The sequence below is a fragment of the Drosophila bipectinata genome, chromosome 2L (assembly GCF_030179905.1).
Source record: "Drosophila bipectinata strain 14024-0381.07 chromosome 2L, DbipHiC1v2, whole genome shotgun sequence".
Lineage (NCBI taxonomy): Eukaryota > Metazoa > Arthropoda > Insecta > Diptera > Drosophilidae > Drosophila > Drosophila bipectinata.
The window spans coordinates 19,169,927-19,182,843 of record NC_091736.1 but is presented as its reverse complement, the minus strand read 5'-3'; the positions used below and the strand labels follow the sequence as shown (position 1 = coordinate 19,182,843).

The 12,917-nt window shown below is 44.6% G+C and overlaps 1 protein-coding gene across 5 annotated transcripts in view; it reads right to left on the bottom strand.

Moving 5' to 3' along the window:
* Pde11 (Phosphodiesterase 11) overlaps positions 1 to 12,917 on the bottom strand; it is a 33,999-nt gene that overhangs the window by 14,733 nt on the left and 6,349 nt on the right. For 2 of the 5 annotated variants that reach the window (XM_017238996.3, XM_070276748.1), the window contains exon 1: positions 10,775 to 11,317. The exons of the other annotated variants lie outside the window; for them this stretch is intronic. The gene's annotated coding sequence lies outside the window, so the exon portion shown is untranslated. Of the gene's footprint in view, positions 1 to 10,774; positions 11,318 to 12,917 lie in introns of those variants that run through there. 5 annotated transcript variants of the gene reach the window in all.

The window sequence follows — 12,917 nt, the reverse complement described above, 5'->3', positions numbered from 1 at the left end:
TACTCATACGCACTGTGGGCCCTGCCAGAGAGGTGGGAGCCATCCTTTCTGAATTCTATCTTCGTACACCTAGCAACTGGTGGCACAAATAATAGCGAGAGCGAACTATTTTTACGCCACTGGGAGAGCGGATGAGACAGACATCGGTGGCTTACATTATGTCAACAGCAGGGGCAGGGGCAGCGATAATGGGGGGCGGAGGGTGGCAGTCTGGATAAGCAAACGATGTTCATTAATGGCGCACGCCACTGTCACTGTGAAAAAAAAAGGTACTACCTTTTAAAGACTATTAGGAATAGGCTTTTAAGAGCTAAGGAGTAACCTATCCTAGTTTAAAAGGTTAGTATATTTTGAATAATTTTTCCATTTTGTCCATCAGTTTTCTCTCAGTGCAGTATGGCGCTCAACTCTATTCGTTTTGGTCTGCATTTGGCTGACACCGTTGATAGTGGCACAAAAGGCGGGCCAGATAGCAGATAACAAAGCCATATACTTTATACGTAGGTACATACCCCACCAGTACATGCACGTATCTGCGCGATACTATATCTGTATCTGTATCTGTGGCATGTCCGAGCATTTGCCGCTAAGGCAAACAAGAATGGGGCAAGATGGCGTAAGCCGGGAGCGAAAGGAGCGCGAAATCGGGACAAAATGGGGAAAAGCCGTCATTAGGCGGCGGCGATGGCAGCGATGGCGTCGATTAGTGGAGTGGTGGGGTAGCCAGGAGCCAGTACTAGCCAGGAGTGCTATTTGCATTCTGGGAATGTTAAAATTGTCGGCTTGGATCAATAACCTGTAGCTGGACAAGTGTCTTTCGGTTGAAAAAGGTGTATCTAGTCAGAGCCCTGCCATTATCGCATGGAGCTTACGTATTTATTCTATTATCTAGTATTATAAGCCCAGAGTTGCCAGCCCTACCAGCAGCTACCATCGAACAGAGATACTGCCTGGGAATATGCGCCCATTATTGCTCACTTTTATGATTGCCAGTCAATATTTTAATATACTGATTCGCACACACTGGTGCTGCGACATATATGTACATGTTAGTATGCATATTGTAACTACGCGTATTCGTGCATGGGGCCCCAAGGTCGCAGAGAGGAAAAAGTTATCCAAATGGCAGCCATAAACGGTTCTCATTTGTCCGGGGCGAGCTCTGGAGCGAATATGGCCTGGCGGAGCATTAATATTATACAACTACTGCGCCGCAGCGAAATATTAATAGTTATCATAAAAGAAGATGACTATTTTAGAGAAAATCATTCGAAAAGATGTCTGGTACTTTGAGGGGAATAATCCTATAGCCTATAGCATGTAGTATCTTTTCCAACAAACATCTTTAATTCCAAGACAGACTATCTATCTAATTGCATGTTGTTCCCGCGAATGGCTTTAATTAAAGTCAACTTTTATGATCCGACTGTGAGTGCAAGTGTTATTTATTTCCCTCCTCGCACTTTATGGTTTGGCGAAACATTAAAGACCACGCGGCGTATGAGCAACTTTCTATTCTCTCGTGAGGGAGTGTAGCTCGGAGCTCCCCGGGCATTTCGCCGCATCGCATTTCCAATTTAAACGCATCCGCAGACTCGCAAAAAAGAGCCCAGCCCCGTCAGCTACTTGAGTAAGATTTTCAATTTGCCAGCCGCCGCCGACACTCCTTTCTCCTCTCCTCCATTCGCCTTCTGGCCAACTTGTCTGAAGAAATATTGAAATTGTAGGCGACGCCAGCTACTTTCTTGTCATAAATCTGCTTTGCGGCCAACTTGTTACCCGAGTGACGCTGCTCGAGGATTGTGTAACCATTTTTAATAAAGAGCACCATGGCCGACTGGCGTATGACAATTTGTGTTAACCAGCCCAGCCACTTCAAAGCAACCTTTCCAGGAATTTAATTTCATTTTCCACCGAAGGAGCCCCAGGAATTGTCTTCCCGACATTGCTTTAATCAATTACACGAAGTGAACTACGTGAGCCGCTGAATAAACATTGGCAGGGAGGTCAAGACTCTTGGCCTAAAAATAAATTATAAACAAACAGTGGCCCCTTTGCATCCCCTCGCGAGGGCGAGGGCGAGTGCGAGGGCCATGCGAGTGCCCCCATCCGCCCTTTGTTTGAGTTATCATTATGACATGCTCGAAATTACCAATGACAAACGTGCCTCGACTTCCCAAGCGGCCACATCCCGGCTTATCCTCCGAGCCCACACTGCGAGAAAGAATGGCCCGCCAGTCCCTAGAATAACAAACTTCTGTGGGATAGTTCTGAGCTCCAGAATCTCAATGTACTCCCACCGAAGGTCAAATATTTGGAGACTGCCTAGTTCTTCTGGGCCCCGGCGTTATTGCGCTGATTGCGCTTGTCGCTGGATTGTTCGGTCAGGAGTCCTCCATCCGCCATTCTCCATCAGAGCCATGTCCAGCCCAACATGGTGCAGCATGACTAAGCGGAGCGAAATTAGTTTGTTTGTTTGTCTATCGAAGTGGGCGGTGGGGTGGCGGGGCAGGAAAGGTCACTAAAGGGAGGTCTGCGTGCCTGCCAGGCAGCAGGAAGTCACAGCTTTGCCAGGAATTTAAATGCCCCATTTGAGATTTTGATTAAACTATTTTCCTCTGCTGCGGACATCAAGTATACGCCCTGTGGACGTCCCTAATCCCATTCGAAATGTACTGGAATGAATCATGTCCAGCTGGAGTAGCACTTGAATAGGTATCTCTGAGTAGGACTTCCTTATGGCTGCCAACCACTATCGGGAAGTACTCGACACCCGTATCAACTACCTGCTGGCAACGCACTCGAAGAACAAATATTTAGAGACCCGTTTCCCGTAAGGAGGAGCCATTAATTAAATTACCTGACAATAAAACACCGAATGGAAAATAAAGATTGCCGGGTGACAAGGTTCACGCAAATTATGAATGGGGGGTGGAACACCCACTCCCCCACCCACACCCCCCTCCGAATAAAAGAAGTCAAGTGGACGGAAGGGCATGACGCGCGTTTCCTGTGGAGGTGGTGGCTTCCCCCCAGGACGGGAGACAGTTAATTAGTCAACCCGCGAGCTAAACAAACAATTTTTGGCTTTTTCGGCTATTTTGGGGGCGGCGGAAAGTTACCAGCTCGCCCCGACGAGGAAACAAAGCGGGTTCAATGCTTTTGTTTGCCGTCCAAAAATAGACAAACGCCAATAGTTGGCCGCAAGGAAATCTGCTTTCTGCTTTCTGGTATCTGCTATCTGATGTTGCAGTTGCATGACGTCAAAGGAAAATTCGTTGGTGGCTCTAATTAAGACAAAATAGTTTCCAGCAAGCCAAGGCCAGAGATAAAGTGTTGGCTGCTCTTCTGGCTCTTGCACACGATGTGCCTCAGAAGTGGATGCACCTGAAGTGCAGGCTTGAGTTGCCGGCTTGGCCGAGCAGCCGAGTGGGCTTAAATAAAGCCGTCTTTAAGCCCAAACTTTTGCCAGCAATTAGGCCCAGTCCACCAACCGCAACCGCAAATGCAACATAAAGGTGACAGCTGTCATTGGAGTGTTATTGGAAACATTTGTGGCAGAATTCAAGCTTCAAATAATCCGAAATTGCAGATTAAAGAGCAAGAGACAGCATTTTGTTTGAAAACAAAGCCACTAGGGGAGGTGGCAAGGTAATTACACGAAAGTAGCAAGTAGCAGCAAGTCAGATACTCGACTTACATGCACTTGCATTAGACTTTCCAGTAATCCAACCATAAAATTCAACAATACAGTCAATGAACCCCTTGCGCGTCAATGGGACAGAAACGGAGACACCCCTGCGCTAAACGTGGATGCGATTCCGATTCCGAAGAGTGGAAACAAAGCCGAGGACTGGCAACTGGCAACTGGCATTTCTATTTGCCTTGATTATCGTGTCATTTGGATCGACTTTTTTCAAATACTCATTCATTCAGTTGCTCACTCACTCAGTCGTTCAGTCATTCATTCATTGGGTGTCGTGCTGCAAGCTCTGAGACAATAACAAGAAAATAATATGGCATGGTGTGTAGTCGGGCTGGCGTTGTTGTTGCACTTATAATTGCCAGGCAGGAACAACAATGCGACGCCAGCCATGCCAAAGCTAAAGCTAAAGCAATTTCTGTGAATGACTCTCGGACTGGGACCCGCCTTCGAGGCAGTCGAGTCGCCAGCGAGGAGCCATCCCCACTACCCTGGTTCGGGGTATCATGATTTCGAGGCAACTGCATATGAAAACTAATGACATATTTACTTTAAAAGCTATAGCACTGGCAGGGAGATGTCTTTAAAGTATTTGTTGCAAGTAGCAAGCTTCATGAGAGTATGTCCCTCTTCGGTTCAACTCTTTCTATTGCGAGGAGTGTGCGTGGAGCTGGGTGCAGTTCAATTAACCGGCTGATTGCACACACACTCCGAAGCACTCCTCCACTCACGCACTCACCCACGATGACCCCTCTGCAGGGAGGGAGCAGAGCAATCAGCTCCCCCGCCGTGCAGCAACGATTTTTAATTAATCTGTCAAATTAATTGCTAATTTTTGCAAACCAATGTGTGTGTCTCCACTGAGGTAGACATGTTTCAATTATAAATCCCCTACAAGTGCAATTTAAAATTGTCATAAAATGGCAATACAATTAATAGGAAAATCAATCGAAATAATTATGAGCCTCGCTTTAATAAAACATAATCCGAATGGGCCATAAAGTGTCGGCCGTCAAATTAGCAAAAAATATGGCAGGAATATTGCGTATACGCCTCGTGTACGTTTTTCCCAAATGAGAATTAATTTTATTGCCATTTTTCGAGAAACATGCATTCATTATAATTCCTGATAATTAAATTTTTATTTAATGATTTTGATTTTTTTTCGGTAAAATTTAATATTGCTGAAGTACGTGTACACGTGGCGTATACGTAACTTTACTGCCACCGAAGCTGGGAAGCCTTGTAAGCCTTGCTGGCCTTTTGAAGCCAAATCTCTAAGAGTTCTAAGAGTACCTGCACTCATTTCCACACTTGATGGCTTCGATTCAGCGAAACCCAAGCACATTAAGAGCCGCTCTTCTATGATTTTCCTTGACCGCTGCTCTAGTGCTTTTTCTGACCATCGGTCCGTGCAACTAACCCAAGCACATCCGAGCAGACGTCAGGACCCATCAGGCGGTTGAAGGAAAAGGTTGAAGGCTGCCTCGAATCGGAAACAACAGAGAGCTGTCAACGAAAACCAAAAAAACGAAACATACTAATTATAGCAGCAAGTCGAGGCCTCACTTGAAATTACTCAGAACTGATTCCTGCTATATGTGTGTGACAAATGCTGTTCTGCTTCAAGGAATTCCTTCGATATGAACTCCCAGTGACGCATGATTGGGAGCAATCTTTGAGACTGGGATTCGAGCCGGGGCCAATAAAGTTGACGTCAATATCAATATTAAAAGCCCATCAGTGTCGGGCAACATACATTTCAGCAATTAGCAAGATGCGAACAAATGCGAGCACTTGCCCGCCAAAGTGTGAAAATCTAATCAACTCACACACGATCATCTCTCACCTCTACTATAAGACTTTATATTACTACCTTGACCATCTCTGGAGCAAAGTGCCACAAGGTATTAAAATTAAAAAGCCCCTCTGTTAAAGCGTTTTATCTGGTGCTAAGTAATTCATTTTATAATGGAAATTCGGCTGAGGGGGTTTCTTGAACGCTTGCCAGCTGGCGGGCTGATGGAAAACAGAAGCCAAACGGCCGCGTGGGGAAGGTAAGTTCTGAGCCAAGTGTGGCCTCGTAACCGGGTCAGAATACTACGCATTGCTGTACTCCCGACCAGGCATAATCACTTAGCACTAATTACATGACTCCTCTTGAGTCAGAACCTAGGCCAATTCCCACTCCCTTGGACTCTCCTTTATTTTTAAGATCTCCCTTGGATCTGCGTATGACAAGCACCCAATTGTGTTAATCAAGTGTTAATTATCCACCGAACAGACATTACGTAGTGTCTGCGACAATATTTGTTTGCTCGATCGCTCACTTTGATCCGCCCAGTGGCAGTGGCAGTCCCACCAACATCTGCCTTTACAAATATTATTCATAAATGGAAACTTTTTTACACTCGAATTTCGGAATTGTCACGGCGTCTAATTCGAGGAAATGACCCAAGCAAATAAATAATGGGCCATCCAATCCAAACAAATAGTGATTATTTGATATATTATTTGCTGTGGTCTTATTTGGATTCTCTCTGGGGTTTCCGGGACTGGAAAAGTTTCACAAAATAATATTTTTCACTTTGGTTTGTTTGGTTTTGGACGGTTCGGCGTAAATAACTTTCAAGAGTCAAGATCAGTATCGGTCTCTGGTCCTTGTGTGGGTATTGGGTTCCCAGCCAGAAGACGTCCCAGCCTGGCATCAGCAGAATAAATTGTAAGACGACGCCGTGGGCGGGCAGACGGGCAGACGGGCAGACAGGCACGGGTAGAAATCGTATACAATAATCAAAATATTGCAAGACATTGCACATTAATAAGTAAACAGAAACAGGAACACAAATTGGCAACTTTCGGGCGAGTTCTTGGAACTCGGAGGGGTAATTCGAGACGATGTTCGATGTAAGCTCTTTGCGAACAGAAAAACATAACTGAACAGCTGCAGGGCCAAAGGTCAGGTGCGGAGGCAGGCAGTCTTTTTGAAGTTTTTAAACCCGAAAACAACTGGCAGCTGACTGGTTCTGGGCCTGGTCCTGATAAGGGTAATGAGCAGCCTAATGAAATCATAAATAAGTGAAATCTGCTTTTGTCTTTTGGATTGGAGTTGGGGGGTTTGTTAATGGGGCCTTGCTTTAATGGGGGGCTTTACTTTTTCCTCAACACTTCCAATTAGGTAATCCCACCAACCAGCTCTAGATCGTGTAATTTCTATGATTCCCAACTGGTTTCAAGGGCTGCCCCCGTGCCAGTCAATTGCAAATTGCCGCTTTAGTTAATTAGGAAAAAAAATTAGTGGAGATAGGGGGGTATCAGGTGGAACTGCAGTGGAACGACAGAACCGTTTAAGCAGGCGCCAGGTCTGCTCCCAGTCCGCCCCCCACCACCGCCCACCGGTGGGTTTCGCACTCGCGGTTTAGAATCAATTTTAATTCCATAGCGTTGGAAAATTTTCCACCAGCCCGGCCAGCTCTGGGCTATGACTCTCAGCACGCGAACACGAAAACAAAAGGGGCAAACAAAAACATAAACAAACAGCGGAGAGAGAGCGCACAACTGATATAAATTAATTAAATCTGTTTGATTTGTATAAACAGAATGAAGATTAATAGCAGCTGAGAGGTATAGTGTAAGTTTGTGCTGGGTGGGTTAGGGGGAGTGGGAGGCGGAAGGCGGAAGGGGGTGGGTGTTATTAAAGCATATTAATTAAAAGGCTCTTCTTCTTGCGCCAATTCGATGCCAAAAAGAACGAGGAGAGTGGCGAGAAGAGAGCCGGAGAGCTTAAGCTGATAAGGTAGCTGCGCCACTCACTTTGCGGCGAATTGGCAAGAGAGGCGAGTGAATGCACTACGAAAAAAGCACAAGTTAGTTAAAATATTAAAATAATATAAATATTTAATAGAAAAACTAGTACTATTATCTAACAGTGCCCATGTATGACGACAGAGATCTCAACCTTCCACATCTCCCTCCCCCATGTAACCGTGTGTGGGCAGCTGCCCCGTTTCCTTTTAAAATGAATCTATATCTTTAGTATATATATATTCGAATATGAAATCGCGCAATTGGCACACATTTTCTTTTGTCCATCGGCCTGTGACGCAAGCACCGCCCCCTGCCGATCTGGATCTCGAGGAAATGCCAGCCAGGTGACTCAGTTCCAAATGGGTTTCCCGAAATAATAATAATACCGCCCGACCGACCATTTTCCATGCAAATATTGGCTTTTCCGAGAAGATGTAAAAACTCGTCCCACAATCTGACTCACATTATTTCGAAAAATCTGTTCAGTATTATGATTACATATGTTCTGCGGTGGTCTAGCCTTGAGGCATCGAACTGTGAATGAGCTTCTATATAGAGGCGGTATATAGGGCCTTCTATGAGACACAAGTCGGGTAATATTTTCGACATTTTACGAGTGGCGGGCATTGGGTAAGATAAGTCTGCCCCCACATCATATGATGATTTTTTATCAAGAGAGCGTGGATGTCCAAAGAAAAAACAAAGCACTAGAGGAAATTTCCGCAAGGTATACGAAAGTGGATTTAATTCAATTTCAATTAAAATTATTCGCCATAATAATGCACTTGTCCGATAAACTGACAAGAATTTCGCCATCAAATCAAAGACTCGCGAATATTTAAATAATTAATTTGGAAATACTGCACATGATTTAAATTTGGAGGGTTCGAAACGAGTTTGGCAAGCAGAGCGACCATAAACGAGATGCAAATTGAATAAATCAACAGCCCCACGAATCAAATAATACTATACACGCAAGATCAACACTAGCAGATACTTCTATCTGGTATCCATCCGGCAGACACGTGCCGCCAAACAGAATCCAGGCGCAGAATGGCCCACAAACAGCTGTTTGGCATTCCCCAATAAACAGCAATAACATCAATAAAAATTAAACAAAACAAAAGCCAGAACCAGAGCCAGTGCCAGTGTCGAGACAGAAGCAACAAAGGTGTCAACAGGGGCGGGTTCAAAGACTTCAAGGGAGAAGAAGCGATAAATAAACATAAAATGTCCATAAAGAACTCTGCCAGCGAACATATTGGTTCGTATATCAATAATTGAAGGCATTATCTTTCGGATACAAGCTAATGATGCATTCATAAAAGATACTGCCGTGTGGGAGTCTTTCTGTCGGAATTCCTCGAAGAACTCTTAACCCACATTAAAGAAGGCCTACAGCCTGCACAAGCCAGCTGCTCTGGGCCCAGTACAACCAAATGTGGGCAGCAGGAAGCCAGTCACCAGTCGGCTGGTCGACCAGGTTAGCCAACTGCCTCCATGCAGACCACCTTCTGCATTTGGCCATAATAATCCGGGCGTAATTACCATATATGTGTGTAACTTTTGCCATTGCAATCAACTTGAAATCTTGCCAGTATATTGGGTCAATTTCGTCCGCTCCCCCGCCCCGCCGCGCTCTGCGAGTCCCCTTATATGGCGGGGATAGGCACGGAAAACCCATTCGGGCAACATGGCGGCTACTTGATATGGCATGGGAGTACTCTGTAATAACTGGTCGCAAGTGGTCGGAAGAGTATTTATTAAGAAACTCTACAAATTAAATCTTCGCAGAGCTTAATATCTTTAAAGAATCCAAAGGTTTCTTGAGAAACCATCATAATATTAATAAATTATAGACACCATTATGGCTTTAAATTCAGGGGAATCACACATAATTTTGATTTTAATACCAACTGGTTATGAATAGGAGGAGATTTGGTTATTAATTATCTGAGTAAGAGCGTAAGCTATCAGTATTATGCCTCCTTAAATCTCTTTAATCTGAAGAACGGAAACTTTCGATAGGAGACCCCCACACTTTCCACAGTTTTCGAGAGGCCAGGAAATTCCCCTCCTCGTCGGCGGTCAACAACAATGACCGTCAATGATTATTTTGGCCAAGTGACGGCATCGTTTCAACGTGACTGATAGCCCAAGTAGCTATAGTAGCTAGTGGCACTGGCCAGCGGCCAGCAGGTAAGCCAACTCAAGGCGTATTATCAGCATCAAAGCACGAGCGAAAGCGGCGCCCACTGATAAGCGCGTGAGTGAGTAATGACTAGATTTAGCTGGATAACAATGGTAATTCCTTCTGATAATGATAATGACAATCATAAACAAGCACACAGGTCGTGTGGGGGCTGCAGAGAGGGCTCTATTCTATAGCCTGTCTCTATAGCCAGTCTCTGTGATGTGTGTGTTGCTGGTTAGCGTTCTGTTGGAAAAGTTGCTCCACAAACTGAGAATGAGACTGAGACTTGTGCCTCTACATTGTCTATACTTTTGGCAGCCACTTCCGTTACAGCCACAGGCGAGACTTTGTTGACTAAACCTGCCACATGCCTCTCTTGATAAAAGACCCAAAAAAAAAATAACAAAAATATTGACAACAAAGGCACCTGTCTGCAGGTGAGGGCCAAGTTCAGGGGCAGGGACGTAACGCGGGGGCGGCAAAGGGCTGCCCAGACAGCTTATCGCCGTTCCGTTGCGCACTTCGGAGTCCGGACGGCTCGGCCTTTATCTAAAAACCTAGGAAACCCACAATTTCCGCCAAAAAAAAATATATAATCCGAATGACCAGCACAAATCACATTCCAGAGCACAGAAGCCCATTCAAGAGAGGGCCATACGCTTAGTGCTTTTCCACTAATAGAGCCCGAAAATGGTTTAAATTTCGGTTTTTTTTTTGCACGCTTGGACGCTTTGCCAATTCGCCGCAACAATATCAAATAATAAACAACAAAATAGGAAAAAAAAGCAACAACACTGGCACAGGCACAGGCACTGGCAGAGTCACCAAGAGATAAGCTCGATGGGGGGAACAAAAATCAAGCTGGCAACGCCGTGCCGATCGAGATGGAGAGGCCAGAGAGCGAAAGAGACGCCGACCAGATCAGCTGCAAGTGACAGAAAGTATCTTAAGAATACGTAGTGGCCCCAACGAATGCACTTTCTGCCCACTCTCGGGGATACTCTTTGCGAAAACTTTAGCTATAAAATATAGGGGATTAGGTAGATTAAGGGGGGATCACTGGGGTTTACTTTTTCACTTAGCGGGGCGATCGCTGTGCTTCGTTTTACGCCTTTTATTTGAGTTATTTGGATTATGTTAATTGTGGCAGGGCTATTATGCAGCCAGTGTATATTGGTATGGGCCGTGTGTGTAGATACTTTTCGCTACGCGTAAGATATTTTCACACCTTGGGGACACGCACACAACCGCACTGGCACTCGAACTGGCACTCGCACTCTGGGCACTCTTGGCACTCTGGGGGCGAGGGCGAGGGCGAGAAGAAGAATTGAGCACGCGACCGTTGATCGTTTCATTGCCTCATCTCAGCGCCCCGAGTTTTCATTCGTTTCACTTCGATTCGCGTTTTTGACTTTTTAACTTTTTGGCTTTCTGGATTTTACGTTTCTGGCTCACAACGCGCACAAAACTCTGCCCGATTTATGTCGTTTTCTAGATTATATTTTCTGGGTTGCATGTGTTTCGGTTTCGGTTTCAATTGTAATTTATTTTCGGGCCGCTTTTGTCTCGCGCTCGCCGAACGAACTGTATCTGAACAGTGTGCGAATAGTATCTGAGCGATACTGAAGCGAACGACGAGCTCTGAACGCAGAACGCCGAACCGACCAGATACGCGGCGAATTCGCCTAAAATAAACAAAGCGAAGTCACTCACACATGAGTGAAGCGAATTCGCCCCTGAGTAGTATCTGAGTGTGTGTTTGAGTGCATCCGAGGGTTTCTGTTCCTTTTAATTCGCTTTTTATTTACATTTGCCTTTTTAGTTTATCGCGAGCGACTAATGAACTTTTGCCTGTTCTCTCTAGTCTTTCTCTCTTAGAGTTTATAGCTTGGTAGTATTAGTTTTCTTCGATTCCTCTGTGACTCGCGTTTTCCTCACTCCTTTGCCATTTCCCGAGCATTCGCATTCGCATTCAACTTGTTGATAGCGCACTTTTCCCTTTCGCAGTCGGTTTTGTCAGATTTCTTATCAGGAAAACGGTGACCTGGGAAATGTGCGAGTTCTTTACATTTTTTACGTTTGATTCTCGTTCTCAGTTTTTTTTTTTTTGCTCAGCGGTTAGCGCCAACGTGACCATGGCCCTAATTGATTACCGGGGAGAGCCCCGGAATGCCAGAGGAGCAACTACTTCAATTGGAAGCCAAACTAATAATATACATAGCTACTAATTTTAATCGAATCCAAGCGAAACAGAACCCTAAGGAACTGAAACTCCCAACAAAGACAACAGCTGTTTCGAAGCCATTGTTGGTTTTTGGTGTCATATCCAAAAATGCACCGTTAGTTGGCTTAAAGTCTGGACAGGGAAAATAACAAAACATATGTGGCCTCACACAGACACACACACATTCATTTATCAGTCGGATATTGGCATCTGCGACCACTCAGTACTCAGTCAGTTGGCCAAAAGAACCGGCTTTGCAAACCAGAAGTTCAAGATAAACTTTCGATAAAACTTTCCAGGAGCTTCGACTCCAAGTTGGAGAAAAAGCTCTCTCACTTTTCACTCAAACTTTACGGTTTGAGCTCCAAACTTTGCACTATAGGAAATTTTACCACTTTTTCCTGTCAAAAACCATTTTTTGAAAGTTAATAGATTAAAATAATTTTAACTGCATATCATTCACAATAGATTAATTTACATGAGCTTAGAATTTACGATTTTTTGGTGGCATTTTAGAAACGCGAATACTGAAAATTTTATTGACAAAATCAAAAGTTTTGATATGAATACTTTTCAATGTGGTTTGTATTATGTGCTTGTGTATGTAAAGTGTCCAAAAAACTTGTGTTGTCATTTTAATAAAGTGAAAATGTAAGTAGTCTAACAAAAGAAATTTTTAGAAATAAATCACATTTTTATACCCTTGCAGAGGGTATTATAATTTTGGTCAAAAGTGTGCAACGCAGTGAAGGAGACATCTCCGACCCTATAAAGTATATATATTCTTGATCAGGATCACCTCCTGAGTTGATATGAGCATGTCCGTCTGTCCGTCTGTCCGTCTGTCTGTCCGTCTGTCTGTTTCTACGCGAACTAGTCTCTCAGTTTTGAAGCTATCGTCTTGAAACTTTGCACACACCCTTCTTTCCTGTGCACGCAGTATATAAGTCGGAACGGCCCGAATCGGCCGACTATATCCTATAGCTGCC